Genomic DNA, 11,740 nt, shown 5'->3' with positions numbered 1-11,740 from the left:
CCCAGAAGTTATGTTGCTTCTGTCTGTCCCGAAGCTGTGTAGCTTCTGCGGTTCACACTCTTGCTAGTGCAGACTGGAGCCTAAGCGAACCGGAGCAAAAATGGTTCTCCTGCCAGCTCAGGCCTTGAGACTCCTCCCCCGCGGACATCCCTCCTTGGGCCTGAAAGGTGCTGGGTGACTGGAGCCAGAAATGGGATCTTTCCCAGAAGCTGTGTCGCTTCTGTAGGCTGCCCTCTCCCCAGCAGTGCACCAGAGCAAAGATGGCCTTACTACCGGTTCAGGCCCAGAGACTGCTCCTTGGCAGACACCCCTCCTCATGCGGGAAAGGTCCAGGATGACTGGAACCAGAAATGGGATCTTTCCCAGAAGCTGTGTCGGTTCCCCAGGACGCCCTCTCCCTGGCAGTGCACCGGAGCAAAGATGGCTCCCCCCTCCCCCCCCCGCCCTGTTCTTTTACTGCAGTGCTGCATCTGTGCCTAGCTGCCAGACACTTCTATTTGTAGATCTTACCATCAACTTCATCTTGCCCTTACAATTAGTTCTCCTTTCTGTACCTACTGATAATGTGAGGATTTTCTTTTTCAATGATGGTAAAGTCTCTGCTCTGAATTGAAGTTTTCCATCTCTCTCCAACCACTTTCTTCTACCCGGTTATGAAGCCTAAAGGCTCTTCTTTCCTAATGCTTTGTGTATGCATTCATTTTCTCTGGCCTTGCAGATAATGGTTTTAAATTTTACACCATGAGTTGCTGTTTTCTGACCTCAAAGTAATTTTAGCATGACACGGGTGTGGAATTAGGGTAGGTTTTGAAGTGTCTTTGATGGCTTTCCAAAGTTATCTATTCATGTTATTTTCTTTTTATGGCCAACAGACATCAGCTTATCTCCGGAATGAAACTAGTGTTAAGGCTCCGTTTTTACATAGCACACATTATAGATGCCACTTTTGTTGGGGTTAAGCATACGAATGTGGATATAGGTGGTAGAAACAGAAGGAAGGCACAGTTTGAATATTAGAAAAACTGTGAATGGAAATGGGACTTATCTCTCATACAACATTGAATCTTTGTAGTGTCCAATGGTATAATCCACAGTCCTTTTTGTAAGGTAAATATCAGGACAGTGAAAAGATTGTGTGAACACTAGGGCTTTGGGGGTAAATGGCACTATATTTAACTAGTAAGTTATTAGTTATGGATATGAAACCCCTCACTTTCCTTCTCCTTTCCGAGGTTCATGAAGTGAAAACAACCTGTGTGCATTACTGTGATTGTTTTGACGTTTTAGCCAAAAGATTTTCCACATTTCAAATCTGTTAGAGAGAAAACTGCAAAGAAGACAAGTATAATTGTGTGTGTGTATATAGAACTTTCTTTGATCCCAGCAACCACATGGTGACTCACAACCATCCTTAATAAGATCTGACTCCCTCTTCTGGAGTGTCTGAAGATAGCTACAGTGTACTTACATATAATAAATAAATCTTAAAAAAAAAAAAAAGAAGTGTAGAAAAGAACTTTCTTTGATAGTCAAATTAAAAAAATACTATACAATAAAAAGTCACATATGAAGTTGGACAGATAGGTCAGACATGAAGGTAACAATAAACTGTGGGCAGTCTGCTCTTCCCATTAACACAGGACATACAGAATTCTCTGGCTCCCTTTACTGTATCTCAGATGGAAAGTTTTTGCTTCAGTGTAGTTTACTTTAGTCAGGTGTGTGGTTGGGAGCATACTAGGGGAAAAATGGATAGCTTGCATGAGGACCTAGGCTCAGTTTCCAAAGCCACAAACAACAAATAAACAAACAAAGCCAGCATCCCATCATTTGGATGCTCTCTTTTCCTGATGAAAGGTATGAGGACAGGAGGAGGCTAAGCAAAGTCACTTTTCAGTTGAGATTTTGCCACACCCAGTCTTGGGTTCCTTCTCCTCATTCAGGCCCCCATTATGCTCAAGGTTTTTCTATCTTTATCTGGTTCAAAACTCCAAAAATGGTTATTTGTTTATTTATTTATTTACCTCTCTCTCTCTCTCTCTCTCTCTCTCTCTCTCTCTCTCTCTCTCTCTCTCTCTCTGACATGGTGCATGTGGTGGAAGTCAGAGAACAACTCTCATGAGTCAGGTCTCTCTCTCCAGTGTGTGGGTCAGGGGCATTGAACTCAGTTAGTGAGGTTTCATAGCAGACACCTTTACTCGCTGAGGCATCTCACCGGCCTATTTTATTGCTTTTCTTTTAAAATAATATTTAAAATTATTTATTTTAATTATGTATCTATGTGTCTGTGTTTAGGTTTGTGCGCATGAGCACAGGGTCCATGGAGTCCAGAAGAGGTAGCCAGATCCCCTAGAGCTGAAGTTATAGGCAGTTGTCACCTAAGTGCTGCCAACTAAATTTAAGCCACCCATAAGACTGGCATGTGCTCTTAGTGGCTGAGGCATGTTGCCTCTGCCTTTCTAAGAAGGAAGTTTCTTTATTCTGAGACCAGTGGTCTGTCTAATTAATACCTGCAGACAGCTAACATCTAGGCCAGACTTAGCCAAGGAAAGAACTGGTTAGGATCCAATTTTCATGTCATCATCTTTTAATATCTCTTGAGGAGGAAGGAAACGTTATTGTGATTGATCAATACCCTCACATGCCTTTAATTGTAGTAAAATGTGAATAACATAAAGCCATTACCCATTTTAAGCCTGCAGTACTCCTATACCACTAAATGCAGCACATTGTGCGGCCATCATCATCTCCTTTAGTGTTTCTTCTTCATTTTCAGTGGAAACTCTAGACCCATTCAACACTAACTCCCCATCCCTTTCTTCCTGTGGTCCCTGGAATTCTAATTTTGTTTCTCTGAATTTGATTACTATACATAGATGAAATTATATTTTGTTTATCCTTTTGTGATTGGCTTGTTTTACTTGGTAAAATGTCTTTAAGGTCCATCTGTGATATAGTGTGTGTCAACATTCCCTTCCTGAATAATATTCCACTGTGACCATATAAACTGTATTTTGTTTATATATTCATAATTAAGGGATATAGGCTGTATCTATCTGTGGATGCCTGTGCAATTATGGTACCATGAACATGGGTGTACAGTTACCAGTTTAAGAAAAAAAACCCTTTTTAATTTAGAAAAAAAATACCAGTGGTTTATTTTTGTGCTTTTTAGATAGATGGACTTTCCTACCCACAGACACGACTCATACAATGAGTGTAAAGCTCTTACTTGCTTGAGCAAGACAATCTCCCTGATGGTAGGCCTGCTGCATTATTTATTCATCTGTTCTGACACAAATAATGCAGTTGCTCAGTGGACAGTGCAGTCTGCAAGTGAAATACTATTCCAGAGTTGGAGTACATGTTTGCCAGCCACTGACCTGGAACCAATTCATATTCAGCAACACCACAGACATAATACAGAGGTATAAAAAAAATAAAATTACATCAGAAACCTTATTACATCTGTAACAGACTTTTTCTGGCTCAGTTCTTTCTGCCCTTGCAAGAAAGTAAAGGTTTTTTTTTTCTTTTTTTTTAATCAATTTTTCATAACGTAAAGGATTATGTGGCAGGTAGATGTGTTTTCAAAAAGGCAGAGAAGTGCAGGCTGGGAAAGTCAGAGCCTGTTCTGGATCAGTGTGCTCGGCAGAGACCTAGATAGGTGTGAGACAATGTCACTTCAAGCCTCTCTTCTGGAATGGTTTTCTACCTCTCAGAGCCTGTATTAGTGTATCCACTGCATCCTGCTGCCATCCCCTGTAGACATCTCCGGCCAGGTCTAGAAGGAATGGAAATCATCTCCTATTCCTCCTGAAGTCTGTGCTTTGGTTTCAGAGATATATGTTAGTTTAATGAAAGCAAACAACTAAGAAACGAAGGATGAAGTAAGAGGCTAGCATAACACTGCTTTAGAGAAAAAGGAACTGAATAGGAGTCCACATGGGAGAAGTTGCGGAAGGCAAGTCTGGGGCCGGAAGTGTAATCAACAGGAATGGGCTGCACTTTGGCGATGCAAATAAGCACTGCCAAGACAGGATAGACTTACTTCCTGTGTAGGCAGCTAGCAAAGGCGTTGTTTCTAAGGCAACAGAGGAAGCACAGGAACTTTATCCGGGTGGCCTGTATCTATTCATGTAGGCATGGATCCATCCCTGATCCTATTCAGTTGAATACACTCCTGATCATTCTCAGGTTAAGGTTATAATTAAAAAAGAGAAGGGTAGTGGATACACTTTTGGGTGTGCTTAGCTCGAAGTCTTGGAACACCCATGTCCGAGATTAAAGAGATGGACAAAAGCTGGGGGCATGCTCAGCTTACGAGAAAAGAAGCCGTGAGAGTGTGCTGACGCAGAGGCCCACCCACGGATGGATGCCTGCCCTACTTGTTAGCTAGGAGAAGAACAGGACAGGGCTCGGAAGGAGTCTCTTCAAAAGACATTGACTTGCAGAAGGTAGGCCAAAGGCAGAAGGCAGATGTTGACTCACTCTTTCTCTCTCTCTCTCTCTCTCTCTCTCTCTCTCTCTCTCTCTCTCTCTCTCTCTCTGTGTGTGTGTGTGTTTGGTCAAAAAAAAAATGCTTTCCAAAAAAAAAAAAAAAAAAAAACCCAAACCAAAAACAAACCAACAAACCAACCAAAAACCCCAAGAATAGAAAAAAGCACACCCTCCCGGAAATTTAATTTAAGCTATCTTTACAAGTACACTCACACTTAAGAAAACACAAATCTTAAGTCCCCCCCCCCCTCTGAAAACCAGGCATCATCCTGACATGCCTATCTCCTTTTAAAATCGTGTCAGCACTATTAGGAAACATTTAGTCATTCAACTTTGTATACTGGGTCAAATGTGGAAGGCTTGTGGGTTACGTTAATTATTTTACTCTTTTATTTTTGAGATTATAATATAATTACATTGCTCTCTTCCCTCTCTTCCGTATACCTCTCCTTGCATCCTTTCAATTCCTAGCCTCTTTTGTCACTGTTATTGCATCCATAACCATATATACACAATCCTCGGTCTGTAGAAGGTTATTGTACGTGTATGTTTTCAGGGATGGCCTGTTTGGTATTGGGTCATTAGTACGCTCTTTCCTGGAGAAGTCTATTTCTCCTGCTCTCAGTGTAGTTCTTTGTGTAGGGATGAGGCGCCCTGGGTTCTCCCCTTCCACTTTGCCATGCCTATTGTCCTCTTTGTTCACTCTTTGGGCAGTCATTGTCTTGTTAGTGAGAGCAACTTTTGACATTACTAGGAGACCCAATCTCACAGCAAACTTCCTGATCTTCTGCCCCCCCCTTCCCCCCTCTTCTCCAATGTTCCTCTTCTCCAATGTTAAACAGTGTTTTCCCCCCCTCTTCTCCAATGTTCCATGAGTCTTAGGTAGAAGAGTGTTCTGTAGATGTATCCCACTGGGATTGGATTGCCCAATTCTGCATCTTCATAGGTTGTGTTTCTGTAGTGGTCTCCATCTATTGCGAAGAGAAGCTTCCTTTATGAGGGGTGAAGACTTCACTTATCCACCTGTCCAAGGACAAATGTCTAGGTTGTTGTTAAGGATTATGCTGCTTTAGTAACGTGGTAGTTGTAGATTCTCCTCCAATCACCTTGACATCACTTACCCTGGGTAGTTAGCTAGGTTTCCAGGACCAGACATAGTTTTCCTCTTGTTGAATGCATCTTAAGTCCAATTAGAGACTTGTTGGTTGCTGACAAGATACTAGTACCATACTGTACTGTTAAGGTTATCATGTCATTCTGGTCATTTATGTAGTTTATAGGTGTCGCAGTTGTAGCTGAGTCAGACTTTTGGCTGCTTCCCTCCTTCAGAAGCTTGCATGACACTGTCCAGTACCACGAAAGCTAGTCTTCAGGGAGGATGCATCTAGGTCAGTTCTACTTCAGGCGTCTTTGGGCCTTGCTTCAGAAATACATGGTGTCTTCATCAAATGGGATGTACCTTCTGCTTCTGTGGGGGTAGAGTGGGGGAGAGCAGTGGGGCAACCGAGGGAATAGCAATAGGCTCTATGTTTTGAGCACATAATATGTTGGTGGGCTGGGGTTTAAGAGAACCAGGCTATTACATTACTGATAACTTCCCTCAAAGGTTACTGAAGGATCTGAGAAGGTGAAGACTTCCCGAATTCACTTCACCTGATGAACTTGGTGAGATCTTGAAGCTTTCCTCCTTCCTCTGAACCAGCAGCTCCAAAGAGCAGTTTGCATAATGTGCAAGGAAATATTCTCCAAGGAGCAGTTTGCACACACAGCCACTAAGCATGCAGACAGAGTCCACACATTTCCCTGAGGTAATTAACAGTCCCTTTCCTTGTTTAAATTTTACTTTTTACCTAAATTACCTTAATACTGCGCTTAGTGAAACTGTTTAAAATGAGAGTTTCAGAAATCAGAGAGATCTCTCTTGATTAAGTACTAGAACTATTGAGGTCAATTGGAACAGTGAGTCATCTAAAGGTTTTGAGTACAGAGCAGTTGTCCCTAAGTTTTCCAGGGAACCTTACCTTGCGCTGTGAAGACTTTCCCAGACAGGGAGTAAAGTTGTACCCCTTCAAGTCAGTAAGATAAGGCTTAGAAGACATGTCCCAAAAGAGGATACACAAGTATCTAAAAATGGAACATCCAGAACCCTGAGCCCGAAGATGTCAGCTAAGTGAGATGTGCTCCTGTCACCTACAAAGAGCATAACTCAGTCAGGTTGGTGATGCAGGCCAGTGCTCCTTCCTAGTCACTCGGAAGGCTGGCAGAAGGATTCTAAGTTTCTCTCTAACCTGGGTAACTTAGTATTAAAATAAACAACAATAAAGCCAATACAATGGCTGGGGATGCAGCTTTGTGGTTGAGCACAAGATAGCATGCACAAGACCTCGTGTTTAACACCAGTATTGAGACATAGCATCAGCAACAGGAAGGCCAGGTCTTTGGAACATAGTGGCTTGCAAGATCTTTGAATTGTGTTCCAGTGTCATAGGAACTCAGAGGTAATTGTGAAGCATCCATACTACCTGTTTCCCATTCCTGCCCCACAACCTAGTAGGGATTTTTATATTGCTATTTAAACAACAAAAATAAAAATAAAACCTTCTAAAAAACATTCTGTGTTAAAAAATAGTTCTGTGTTAGAATCATAGTTCTTGTTTTTCTGTAAATACCTGATTAGAGTTATATACTCCAAACTGCTGGAACAAACATTCATCATTACACATAACATGGTAACAACAACAACAACAACAACACCACAAACCTATCAACAAATTAGACTGGTAATGTTGAACTTATATGAACCTTCTTCTTTTTCTTACTTTTTTCTTGGGAGGGGGAGGAGTATTTCAAGACAGGGTTTCTCTGTGTAGCCCTGGCTGTCCTGGAACTCACTTTGTAGACCAGGCTGGCCTCAAACTCAGAAATCCACCTGCCTCTGTCTCCCAAGTGCTGGGATTAAAGGCGAGCGCCACCATTGCCCAGCTTATATGAACCTTCTATGTAACTAAAAACCAAGATTGGAGCAGTTGACTAGAGAAGCCATTCATTCTGAAATTCAGGAACTTCAATACTAACACCGGTTATGTATAAGATGTCCTTTGAGTTGGGCTCATAGAAATGAAAAAGCAGACATAGTCTGGAAGCGTAAGCCTTAGGAAAGTAATTAACTATACTAGTAGATATTTCCTCATAGTTATTTCTTCTTGCTGGGAGGAGAGAGACTCATTAGTCTTAGGAAACTCACAAAACTCACAAGAAAATTACAGGAATTTACAAAAAATTCCAGATGCACAATACCATTCCTGGAGGTTATATAACTGATAAGCAACTGGGCAGAAGAGACACTTCAGTGAAATGCCTAAAGGTTTTTTAGAGAACTCCAGTGATGTATCTTTCATCAGGATGCTCATTCCTGGGAGGACTTTTGGGTGATACACAGCCTGAAACTAGACTGGGGTGGATAGCTTCTTTGGTCTGTTTTCATTGACCTATGAATATCTATTTATTATTCATACCTCTGCAGAATAAATCACACAGCACATGGTACCCGTTGGGCTAAGAGCAGTTGAATGGCTACTGAAGTAGATGACAAGTAACTGAAGCTGAGGGTTTGAAACTGGAACTGAAATTGAGGGTAGAGTGCATTAGTCAGTGTTCTCTAGAGTCACAGAACTTATGGAATGTGTCTATATATTAAGGGAATTTATTGTAATGACTTACAGTCTGCAGTCCAACTAACCCAACAGTGGGCAGCTGTGGAAGGGACGTCCAAAAGTCTAGTAGTTGCTCAACCCCACTAAGCTAGTTGTTTCATCTGGCCTTCTGTATAAGCTAGAATCCTGAAGAAGTAGGTTCTAACAGATGTGCTGGCAAGTAAGTGCGAGCAGGCAAAGGAGAGTGAGACTTCTTTCTTCCAATGTCCCTATGTAGGCATCCAGCAGAAGGTGTGACACAGATTAAAAGTATATACCACCATGCCTATATCTGGAACTTGCTTTGTCCTAGGCTGGCCTTGAACTCAGAGATCTGCTTGTCTCTGTCTCCTGGGATTAAAGGTGTACACTACCTTGCTTGAACCTAAGTTTTCACGGCCACTATACCTCGAGATCTTCATGCCAAGATTCGGGTTAGAAGCCAGTCTCAAGATCTGGATCACAGGTGTGGAGGCATTTCTATATTGCAGTGCATTACAGATGTAGTCAAGTTGACAAACAGAAATAGCCATCACAGTGTCCCTGAGGGCAATCCTGATGTGGCTACCTTATCCCATGGTTGTGACCCTTGCTGCAATGGTAGTTGTGTAACTTCCTGCTGTGGGTGAAAATGCCTACAACTGAGGCTGATCCATTTAAAGGTGGTAGATGTAGCGTGACAGGAATGCAGTGTGTCTCTCCGATGAATGAAACCTATGACCTAAGTTGTGAGGATGTCATCCCAAGTGGCTGATGAACTGGGACATATACTGTAGTCTCGGACAGTAGCATATGTAAGAGAATCAGAAGTAGACAATAAGATACGCAGCTGAGGCTCAGCTATTTGCCTGGAAGGAACTTAGCACATAGATGAGAAATTGCAATGGAAAAACCACATGCTAATGCTATGCTCTTTATTACCTCAGATTTTTTTCAGGAAAAAATAGGAAAAAGGAAGAGTGAGATGGAGGTGTTGGTTCGACATTTTTCAAAGCTTGGAAGGGCTCAAGGGAAAATGAATGTGTTAGACCTGTGCTGAGAGCCACTCTTGGCCTCCAAAGACTTAGAACCAGGAGGATGCATTGAAGAGATGAGAGGGAGAGAGAGCAAAGCAAAAGAAGACACACTTCAAGTCTGACCTTAAATGCAGAGCAGAAAAAAATCTGACTTAGAATGAACACGGGGGCCTTAATAATGGCCCAACAAAGTAAAATACAGTAACTGGGAATATTCTGCATCTACATTGCTCAAACTGGGAAGACTTCTAAACAATAAATGAGGGAGTCTCTTGTAGCCTGTCTTTCGAGGGTATGGGGTATGGGAGCTGATGGATCAGCCAAAGTGCCATGGAAACAGACTGAGTCACATTAACTATTTATTCCTCCTCGACATAAAGGTTTCATAATCAGTCACTATCTGAAAAATTTCCATTGGACTGGCTCATGTGGGCCATTATGGTTGCTTGGTTGTCACTAACTGAGTTCCATATGAATATCAGGGATTGGAGGATGAGAAAAGATGAACATTATTGAGAGAACTGGAAATTAAGGAAACAATATGATTCCCAGTTTACCTATCCAGTTAGAACTTTATCCTTTGGAGAGTTAAGGAAGGGGTTGTTGGGATTGGGATAGAATTTGGTGGTTTTACTGGGCTTCATGGTTGGACATAGTCCTTGTAGGGTAGATAGGGGCTCTGGGTGATCTAATTGATTTCAGTTACAATGTAAGTAAAATATATAATGTACTTAAGCATTCAGGAGGGGATGGAAAAAAGGCAAAGCAGATTATGGGGCATATTTAGGTCACTCAGTAGCAAATGTGGCAAGATTTTAGTGGAGCTGAATTTCCTAGGAAAAATTGACAGCAAGACAAATTCAGTGTCTTTAAGTCTCTGGAAAATTTCAAAGCCAGAGGACTAATTCATTAGTAGGGCAGAAAGAATAGATGATAGGGAGATGAGAAATATTAAACTTCTCTCAAGTTTGGACAATTATTTCAATTATTTCTGAGTATTCTGTATACATTACTTTCTGGGGGTTGAGACTTCTTGTCCATCCCAGGACTTCTTCAGCAGCGAGGTATAGTTGATGCTAGAATGTATGCGAGCACCAGGCTTTGCTCCCCTTTGGTCTTGGGCTAAGCTGATGAGTACAAGCTGGCTAAGTTGAGCTGATTAGGAGACAAGGAGATGTGAAGAGGCTCTACACAGTGTTTCAAGGTGTGAAAATCCATCCACACTGCTGGAACCAACATAGTTCATTTGATACAAGTAATAGGACCTTTTCGTGCTGCACTGGTCTTTATTCAGATTTCTTTTTAAGTTTCTTCGTAGTTATTCAAGACCAATTGTCACTTGCTTTGTAGGGATGGCCATGGACCTTCAAAGACCCTGCTCAACTCTGTAAAAAGGTTTCTTATACAAAGAATGATTGAGTGATATGGAAAAGATACTCCCAGAAGCCAAGTGTTTATTGAATGAAAAATCTCAGCCCCAAAGAGGCTAGATCTAAAGGTTATGTGGGTCAGGGGCTATTGCCACTGCTGTTGGTTGAATTCGATAGCTACATGGTAAGACCCTATTACTGAAGTCAGAGCATACTCTGGTTGTTGGGCATGGAAAACTAAGCTTGAATACTTCTGGAAGTACTCTCTCCTTTATCTGCTTTCATAATGTCTAAAAGTATTATGTCAATTGCTAAGGGGAGAACGTTTGTCAATAGTTCTTTGCACTATTGATTCTGCATATGTCAACTTGCAAGGCAAAATATGCTTTTTGGTACAATGGTAGTATGATTGATATTCATGAAACCATTTTTTAAAAACTGGGTTAAAAGCCTGCTTCATAAAATTGAACCCATGTTTGATACCATAAACGAGGGAAAGCTTGTGATCCAGGACTTAATAAAGCCCAGAAGAATGACTGCCGATATTATTTGATTAAATGATGTCATATGGTATTAAATCTCCTTCCAAAGATAGTGCTTCACACTCATATGTCAGATTATTGCTTCTGTCAGTCCTGGGCAGGGAAACTCATTTTTGCATTGAGCAGCAGTTACCATAGAGGATTCATAACCAGTCAAAATAAGTGATTGTTGTTGTGGAATGGTGGTCCAATGCTCAGTTATAAATGGAAGAAAATAATTAAATACATCTCTCACCTCCTCCAAGGCTCAGAGAACATCTTATTTTTTATTTTTTATTAGTTATTTTCTTTATTTACATTTCTAATGCTGTCCCGAAAGTTCCCTATACCCTCCCCCTTCCCTGCTCCCCTACCCACCCACTCCCACTTCTTGGCCCTGGCATTCCCCTGTACTGGGGCATATAACATTTGCAAGACCAAGGGGCCTCTTTTCCCAATGATGGCCAACTAGGCCATCTTCTGCTACATATGCATCTAGAGACACGAGCTCTGAGGGTACTGGTTAGTTCATATTGTTGTTCCACCTATAGGGTTGCAAACCCCTTCAGCTCCCTGGGTATTTTCACTAGCTCCTCCATTGGGGGCCCTGTATTCTATCCAATAGCTAACTGTGAGATCCA

General features: G+C 41.6%; 1 long non-coding RNA gene across 1 annotated transcript in view; it reads left to right on the top strand.

Moving 5' to 3' along the window:
- The first annotated feature begins 6,106 nt into the window (after positions 1-6,106).
- LOC110319775 overlaps positions 6,107-11,740 on the top strand; it is a 52,253-nt gene continuing 46,619 nt past the window's right edge. The window contains exon 1 of the long non-coding RNA XR_002380426.1: positions 6,107-6,308. This is a non-coding gene — a long non-coding RNA (uncharacterized LOC110319775). The remainder of the gene's footprint in view (positions 6,309-11,740) is intronic.

Source organism: Mus pahari, chromosome 4 (assembly GCF_900095145.1).
Source record: "Mus pahari chromosome 4, PAHARI_EIJ_v1.1, whole genome shotgun sequence".
NCBI classification, from domain to species: Eukaryota; Metazoa; Chordata; class Mammalia; order Rodentia; family Muridae; genus Mus; species Mus pahari.
This window is presented reverse-complemented; position numbering and strand designations above follow the sequence as displayed.